Source organism: Pinus tabuliformis, chromosome 6 (assembly GCF_031772625.1).
Source record: "Pinus tabuliformis cultivar Carrire ecotype Pingquan chromosome 6, CPIR1, whole genome shotgun sequence".
Lineage (NCBI taxonomy): Eukaryota > Viridiplantae > Streptophyta > Pinopsida > Pinales > Pinaceae > Pinus > Pinus tabuliformis.
In genome coordinates, this window is record NC_142292.1 from 1,534,189,044 (window position 1) to 1,534,198,979 (window position 9,936).

A 9,936-nucleotide genomic window follows, 5' to 3' on the forward strand; every position below is an offset into this window, starting at 1 on the left:
AAAGCTTCATATTCTAGCCAAAGCACCTCTGTAGAGAAAATTTAGAAGTTAGCCGCCACAGTCAAAGAGTCTAAGGAAGAAATCAACAAATTCAGGTTTGAGCTACAACTGCAAATCTCAGAGCTCCAATTAAATTTGTAGCCCACTACCCCTCCAAAATTCCAGGAGCAACGCAAAGCTGCTATTGAGGAAGAAATGACCACTTTGGAAGTTGCAGTCACGGGATCCACTTAGTTATTTAAACAAGCCATGGAATTATGGACCTCGCTGTAGGAGGATCCAACTATGTAGAATACTGGAGCGGACATCCAAGATAAAAAGAGACAATTTGATGAAATTAGGTCAAAAATGCAACCCTTAGCACAAGTGCAAAGGTTTGCTATATTACATGAAGGCAAGCTCATCCAGAGCGAAATTGATGAGCTGCCTCACAAGGAAGCGATCATAGCTTTAAGGATGCAACATTGGGTGGATGAGGCCAGTCAATTGACCCTGTTAGTGTAGAGCAAATTGAAGGGGATGTAACAGACACAAAGGACCATGGGCCTTGTAGTTGAAGGCCCAACCACTGAAAAATTGGTCGATAAAGTGCATCAAGCTGCTATGCAGGGTACAACCAATCTGCAAGTTTTGAATCTTGAATTTAGTGAGCTGCAGGCGAAGATCGGGGTGCCACCAATTAAGTGACTCGAGGACAAGTCACGACTTTGTGTTGGGGGCCTGTTGGGATAGGGTCCCCTGGGGTCAATTTTGTAATAAATTTTGTTATCTATGTAAAGTCTCTACATTTTGAGGAAGCAGAGTGCGAAGGTCGTAGAAGTCAAAGGGGATTTAGGAAGGTCAAAGCCCCTTAGTTTGTTAGTAGTTAAAGATGTTTTGTGACACACCCATGGTTTGCGAACCATGATATTGTAATGAAAGAAGCTTATATAAAGGAGTCATATTGAGTCATAGGAGAAAAGTTAGTCATTGAAGATCTATGTGTGGGCAAGTGATCTAAGGCAGAAAAGTCTATTTTCTGTACTTAGGCGAAGGGGAAGGCTCCTACAACTATGTGTGCAGAGACCTTGGTAAGTATGAAGCTAAATTCGTGGGCCCTTGCAGTTGTGTGCAGAGGGAGGAAAGAGTCTGTAACAAAAGAATTGATCATAATAAAGATTATTTTTGAGACATAGCTGTGGATCTGTGACTTTTTGTTTACTTATGCATTTTCTGTGTATTCACTCTATTTTCTATAATTATCTAAAGAAACACTTAATTATTGCACGAAATTAATGGATTTTCTATTTTACTTACTGATAGTTTAAGGCAATCGAGACAGGGTTAGATTTTGTTATCTGTAGGATATCTTAATTTCTGCAATTCAAGGGTTAGGGTTTACAAAGGAAGGAATAAAGCCCTAGAACTAAGATAACTCATCACATAGACCTATGGATGCCCCAATACTTCTTTGGGTGAGACTATAGCTTGCGCTATGTGTGTTGTTTTTGAAAGGGCCAGTAGTGAAGGGTTTTTTTGGTTGGCATAAAACTCTGAACTTGGGTCCAGACCCCCTCAAGCCAACACTTTCCTTGGGGTCCCACTGAAATTTTGAACAAATTAAGCCTCAGTCAATCCCATGCTATAGGCATGAGGGCAACCAGAAATCCAAAGTTGCTCTCACAAGCTTGCTTGTCAGTGACAAGAGACCAAAATTGTCAGTGCTATGCCAGTGACTCTGGGATTTGAGCCATTTTTTTGGCATAGAGCCCAGGTCACTACCTAGAATTGAACCATCTCTTCAAATTATTAAAATAACATGGAAATGATAGTACTAAAGAAAATACTTGTTCAAGACCTTAACTGGACCCCTACTAGCCATGACAGGCATTACGTCAAACATCTGCAAATGTGTAATCTACATGTGTAAATAATAGTTCTAAGCATAGGGGTCTCATACTTAGCTAAGAATGACTAAGGACCATTGATGCCTCAACACATCAACTACCATTCCATCTATTAGGTCATAGATACATTGATCATTCACTTACAAGTAAAAACATGATGAGAGCCACACATATATGCTATCATAAAACACATACATAACCAACATAATAGAAACATAAATACTCATGAAAATATAGTTATATAGACCACATATAATCCATCAAAATTCTAATAGAAATACAAGGAGAAATAACCTTTCATTAATGATGAAAAATCCAAACCTAGGATGGGACTTCGACATTCTACCCCACTATAAAATGCCTGAGTCAAATCTCTCTTCATCCATTCACCCCCGTGCCATATTCCAAGCATGAATGTGGGAGCTCACAGAACACATAAATCAAAACTCATCTGAGGCTTACTGAGGCCATCCACCTCAACCCGTTAATCAGTGGTTCCACCTCACAGTCGGACATCAAAAAACCATCATCAGATTGGTCTCCATCCAATCTTTCTAGGGATTCAAGAGCATTTGTTCTAACCAAGGCTACCAAGACTAGTAACTCAACCCACAATTGTTGTTGAGCTTCCAGAGTGTTTTTCCAACCAAGGCTTCTAGTACTAGTAACTCAACCCACCAAGGGCTTCCAGAGTGTTTTTCCAACCAAGGCTTCTAGGACTAGTAAATCAACCCAAGATGTTACAGGTCTTCCAGAGAGTTTGAACAATTGGGGCTTCCACGAATTAATAACTCAACCCAAGCTAAGGAAACATGAGAACCAACCAAAAACAAACATTGAAAGTAAACCCACAATCACCATGGCTATCTAGGAAATGGCAAGGCTAGGCAATCCACTATCAATCCAGGCAATCCTCCATGCCAATGACATATCACAACCAAGAAACCACATGCATGTGCCATGAATGCCAAAACTAGTGAAGGAAACATACATGCAACTCGGTACCTGCAAGAAAATATGATGTAGCTGCTGATACCAATGCCTTCTTGCGCTTTCATGCTCTTCCTTTCCTTCTTTCTCAAAAATCACAAGTATGCCACACCCACCAAGAGTGCTCCAAGAAAATTCTAAGTCTCCAAGAGTATGAGAGAGAGAGAGAAATAATAAAAGAGCCCCAAAACTGAACTGACAAAATGTTACCAACTAATCCTCAGAAGCCTTTTTATGAATGAGGCCTCTATTTTCTTCATTTTCCTCCTCAAATGAAACCTGCGATCTTTTACCTCCCTTTTCTTCTAATTTCCATTATTTTCATAAATAAATGTGCCAAAAGTTCCATTTTTCCTTTCCAAAGCCTTAGCCATTTCCTTTGACAATTTCCTTAGCCATAAACAATCACAAGTGATCCCCATCACTGGAATTCTTCCCAACATTCAGCTTGGAATAAGTGTCCTATCATATGTGATTATTATTTTTCCTTTATTTACTTTTAATACATGAAATTTTCACCAGGGTTGTTACAGAACCCTCCCCCTTGGGGAACACCATCCTCTGTGTTCAACAACACCTATAACCACAAAATTGTTGTATCAAAGTATATACTGCTTATGGAGCTTTATAACTTAGCTTGATGTAGTATTTACAATGATCACCTTGCCGAAAAGAAAACCAACATAACAACATAATAACATGACATCATCACCACATACCACATAGTGGAGATTTATAACACAGCTCATGGCGGTATTTACATCGATATACATATGTACATAAACCAACATCATCAAACATATACCAAAGCATATACCACAACATATACCAAAATCACACCAAAACACCAAGCCAAAACTACTTTGCCTCATCAGTCCCAAAGAGCTTCCACTGCACCTTAACTTTATCAATTGCTCGGTTCTAGAGCATGAGCACCTTTCTCTACAATATACACTGAGGCTCTGGCTGGAATTCTCTATCCTATTCCACATGCAATACAGACCAATCAATCACATGATCAACATCTTTAACATACTTCTTAAGCAACGACACATGGAAAACATCATGGAATTTCACTGTTGGAGGAAGTTCAAGTTGATAGGCTATTGTCCCAATCCTCTCAACGATACTAAAGGGTCCACAAAACCATGGTGCCAGGTTGGCACATGATCCAATCCGCAAGGAGATCTTCTTCAATTTGATGTGCAAGTACACCTATTCCTAACTGCATAACTCTTCTACCTATATTGTTCCGCCTTTAGATTCTTCTTGATCACCTACATTTCCTATTCCATGTCTGCCAACATTTCTGGTCCAATCAACACCCTGCTAATTGAATCGCTCCAACTGATGGGAGTGTTTCAATTTCGCCCATACAGTGCCTCAAAAGGACTCATCCTCAATGATTCCTGATAAATTTTTTTGTACGAAAACTACACTAGTGGAAGATACTCTTCCCACTTTCACTGTTGATGCATCACATACATCCTCAACATGTCCTCCAATATCCTGTTGACCCTCTCTATTTGTCCATCTATCTATGGATGATACGTTGTATTGAAGGCCAACTCTGTTCTTGAATATGCAAATAACGCCTTCCAAAACTTGGAAGTGAATTTCGCATCCCTGTCTGACACAATCTTCTTTGGAACACAATGTAATCTGACCACATCTCTGATGAATACCTATGCTACATTGCTAGCTGAGGATGTAGACTTAATTAGAATGAAGTGTGAGACCTTTGTCAACCTGTCCACAATAACCATGATGGAATCATGCTGTCTCACTATATTTTGCAAACTTGTGATGAAGTCCATGGAAATGATCTCCCATTTCCATTATGAAATCGAAATCGGCTATAGTAGTCCACCTGGATGTTTATGCTATGCTTTCACTTGTTGAAAATCAAAACATCTAGCCACAAACTTTGTTACATCACTCTTCAAATTCAGTGAATAGTAAATTCTCTTCACCGTTGCCAGTGTCTTCTGATACGTGGGTGACTCGAATAAGGTTTCGCATGAAACTCCCTCAAGGTCACCTTATTTATCTCATTGTTATTGGATACATATATCTTGTCTCGAAACGTGACCAATCCATCTGTCATAAGACAATAATCCATACCCTGTGCACCTGCACCTGTACCTGTACCTATATCTCTACTTGTACTATCACCTGTAGCTGTAACTGTACCCATACTATCACCTGTACCTTCACCATCACCTGTACCTGTACCTGTGCTCTGTTGCAACATGTGCACAATATCCATATATCTGACATCTTGCTGACTTGCCCGTGAAATCCTATCCTGTAAATATATCCCATAGGAGCTCATAGCTGTCAAGTGATTTACTTGTACCCATCTACTGAGAGCATCTGCCACCCTGTTCTCTTTACCTTTGATGTACCTAATCTCGAAATCAAACTCACTGATCGTGGCCAACCATCTAGCCTGCTCGATGTTCATATTCGGTTGGTTAAACAAATACCTCAACCCAGTGTGATCACTCATAAGTACAAATATTCTGCCAAGAAGATAGTGTCTCCACTTCTTCAATGCATGTATGATCGTCGCTAACTCCAAATCATGTGTCAAGTAGTTATTATTGTGCTTGTTTAGTTTCTAGGACTCATAACATACCACCTGTCCATATTCCATAAGGACTCCACCAAGCCCTTTCTTGCAAACATCTGTGCATACCAAAAACTCTTTTTCCAAATCTCCAATCTGTAGCACTAGTGCATGTGTCAACAACTACTTCAGTTTCTCAAAGTTAGGCTCACACTCCTTAGTCCATTCAAACTTCTTACCTTTCCTTTGCAATGATGTGATAGGATAAACAATCCGAGAGAAGTTCTTGATGAACCTTCTATAGTATCTTGCCAAACCCATGAAAGATCTCACCTCATCCACATTCTTAGGAGCTACCCACTCCATGATATCCCTTACTTTTTTGGATCTATTGCAATGCCCTCCTCGGAGACATCATGCCTCAACTAACGTACCTCAGTTTGAAAGAAAATACATTTGTTGAGCTTAGAATAAAACTGATGCTCTCTCAACAACCTCAACACTGCTACTAAGTGCTCGACATGTTCTTCTTTATTTTTTGAATATACCAGTATACCATCAATGAACACAATAACAAAATTATCCAAATATGGATGCAACACATTATTCATCAAACACATACATGTAGGTGGAGCATTAGTTAAGACAAATGTAACAATAATGAAATCATAATGTTGATACCTGGTCCTGAATGCAATCTTGTAAATGTCCTTCTCTTTGATGCATACCTAATGGTATCCTGATCTCAAGTCGATCTTGGAGAACACTATTGCTCCCTTTAGCTGATCAAACAAGTCATCAATCCTTGGCAAAGGTTACATATTCTTGATGGTCACTTTGTTCAGTTGCCTGTAATCAATGCATAATTTGAGTGTTCCATCTTTATTCTTTACAAACAATACCAGTGCTCCCCATGGTGATACACTTGGCCTAATGTATCCCTTGTGTAGCATTTCCTTCAGCTGCAATTTTAACTCAACCAACTTAGGTGTGCTCATCTAGAAATGTGCACTACAATAACTTACACCCTTTCCTGTGATTACGCTTTTGTTGCGTAGTTGTCACCATCCTAACTAATGTAGATTTCTTCTTACCCTGTATGAGTCTTGGTTCTCCATTGTCATTAACACACTCAATAGCTTTATCATAACATTATACCTTGGTTCTCTGAAGATACAACCAGTCCATGCTCAACAACATACTGTATGAACCCAACATTAATACATTCAAATGTGTTCTGGTAGGCATACCATTGAAATCAAATGCACAAGATCTTACCTAATGATGGACTCACTTCTTTGTATTTCTAGCCAACTTCACTAACCAAGATTATTCATGCAATTTCTTAATCAAGACACACTTATCCACCAAGTAAGGACTAACATAACTATAATTAGATCTAGGGTCAATCAAAATAGAAATAACTTGATCACAAAGCTTACCCTCCATCTCAATGATAGATGTCTGATGCTATGCCTATTTGTTATTCAATGCTGCATAGATATGTAGAATAATCTAACCAACATCCCTAACAGTCTGTGCCTCATGCGCACTGTATAACTGAGTCTACCACCCTGATTTTGCAGACAATCTCTCATGCGATGATCCTTACCACAAATCCAACACTCTATAGCTTTCCAACCTGTCTCCTTGTTTTGTTCTCCTGATTAGAATCCCTGTCCTCTATTTGATGCATTGAACTTCTTAGGTGGTGCGACATTCTCCTTGTTACCTGTATCTTGAGGCCTTTCTCTCTTTGTCTCCCAGTTTACTTTGTTCTTTGCATTACATCTCTAGTCTGTCTTAGTATCAGTTTTTCACTTAAATTGTTCATAGCAACGCCTTAGCTTCTGAATGGACTCCTCCAATGATCTAGTCTCATTGAAATCAATCCTATCTTTAAATGCAATCAGTAACCCACTAATAAACCTCTGAATCTTGGCCTTTTCCTTTGTGAGATAAGGCACATACGTCAATAACTCCAAGAACCTACTAGTGTACTCATCATCTGTCATAGATCCCATCTTTAACTCATAAAATTCTTTTTCTCTGTAATCAAAATATCTCTCTGACAAGTACTTCTTCTTGAATAGCCGCTCAAACTCACTCCAAGTCAAATCATCCTCATGAACACATTTAACATTCTTCACATTCTTCACAAAAAAATCATCAGATTGGTCTCCATCCAACCCTTCCAGGGCTTCTAGAGCATTTTTTCCAACCAAGGCTTCCAGGACTAGTAACTCAACCCACAGCTGTCGATGGGCTTCTAGAGCATTTTTCCAACCAAGGATTCTAAGACTGGTAACTCAACTCACCAAGGGCTTCCAAAGTGTTTGTCCAACCAAGGCTTCCAGGACTAGTAACTCAACCCAAGCTATTACAAGTCTTCCAAAACGTTTTTCAGCCAGGGTTTCCAAGAACTAATAACTCAACCCAAGCTAAGGAAACATGAGAACAAATCGAAAACAAACACTGAATGTAAACCCACAATCACCATGGCTATCTAGGAAATGGAAAGGCTAGGAAACTCACTATCAATCCAGACAATCCTCCATGCCAATGACATATCACAACCAAGAAACCACATGCATGTTCCATGCATGCCAAAAATAGTGAAGGAAACATACATGCAAATCGGTACCTGCAAGAAAATATGATGTAGCTGCTGATACTAATGCCTTCTTGTGCTTTCCTGCTCTTCCTTTGCCTTCTTGCTCCAAAAATCCAAGTATTCCACACCCACCAAGAGTGCTCCAAGAAAAATCTAAGTCTCCAAGAGTATGAGAGAGAGAGAGAGAATAATGATAGAGCTCCAAAACTGAACTAACAAAAGGTTACCAACTGATTCTCAGAAGCCTTTTATGAATGAGGCCTCTATTTTCTTCATTTTCCATTATTTTCCTTCATTTTCCTCCTCACATGCAACCTATGACCTTACACCTCCCTTTTCTCCTAATTTATATTATTTTCATAAATAAATGTCCCAAAAGTGCCAGTTCAAAGCCTTAGCCATTTCCTTTGCCAATTTACTTAGCCATAAACAATCAAAAGTGACCCCCATCACTAGGATTCTTCCCAACATTCATCTTGGCATAAGTGTCTCATCATTTGTGGTTATTATTTTTCCTTTATTTACTTTTATTACATGGAATTTTCACTAGGGTTGTTACACACATTACATGAATTACCCTTAGACTTCCACTTAACATTATATTTCTCCATTATAGAATTTACATAATCCAGAAAATGATGTGGCACATGATGAATCTTCGGACACAACATGACATGTCACTGATGACATGGACTACATGATTTCGTGGTAGTGTCAAGTCACTCTTTGCTGCTATTTTCTTTGTGTCTTCTCGACAAGTATAACATGATCTTTTCTTTCTCCTCCTCATGAATTGAACATAAGGAGTCTTCACTGTGGTGTTGATTTTTTTTCTTCTGTTGTAATCGTGTGTTCCTTCATCTTCTTGACTGATGATCATCTATTTTCTTTAGCTCCATAGGTGTTTCATAGCATGGTCTCCTTCTCCATCTCCTTCATCATCATCCTATTATAACTTGAAAGAATACTCGCAACTACAATCCACCCATGAAAATATGAAATTAGTTAAATAAACCAATAATCTAACATGATTCGTGATATCATTTGTTGGGGATAAAAATGGTGACTGATTGAGTGAATAACTCAGTTATTGCACAGTTCTAGAGGTCAAGGTCCAAGACTGAGGCTTGAGACTACACAATGTGCACTTCTGGAGGCGTGAGTAGAGGGACTGCATAGTTGAGGGACTCAAGAGATCGAGCTAGAGGCTTAAGCCTTAAGACTACGCAATTTTAGTTCTGAAGGCCTTGGCTGAATGACTACGCAATAGATGAACTCAAGAGGTCAAGATTGAGGCTTGCAATTTCCCAATGTGCATTTTAGACAAGAGAACATGCTGGGAGGTTGCGTAGTTGAGGTGGTCGAGGGCTCAAGCTTGAGGTTTAAAGTTTCCCAATGCACATTTAAAGAGGGACATAGGCAAAGTGATTTCATAGTTGCAGAGTTCAAGAACTCAAGGACGAGGTTTGATGCTTGAGATTGCGTAGTGCGCAGGGAAGGCTAGCTGGAGGCAAGGATTTTGTAGTTTTAGAGCTCAATGGCTGGGACTGACCACTGAGATTGTATAGTGCTTATAAAATGGAAGGAAGAAATTGTGCATTGCATAGTACTAAGAGAAAAGGCTTCTTCTTGATGGCTGAGAGTGCATAATGCACATTTTAGACTAGCTAAAAGAGGCTGAGTGGTTTGGTCAAAGAGTTTTCCCAATTTGACTAAGTGTTGGATTAGGGAGAGGTAGATACGCAAAATAATGACTCTAAACATGACCACACACTTAGATCACTTGATGACACAATATGGAACACTTAGAACACATGAACACCATCCTTTCCTTAATGCAACAACTTTGAGATGACCTATACCAAGTGTGAAAC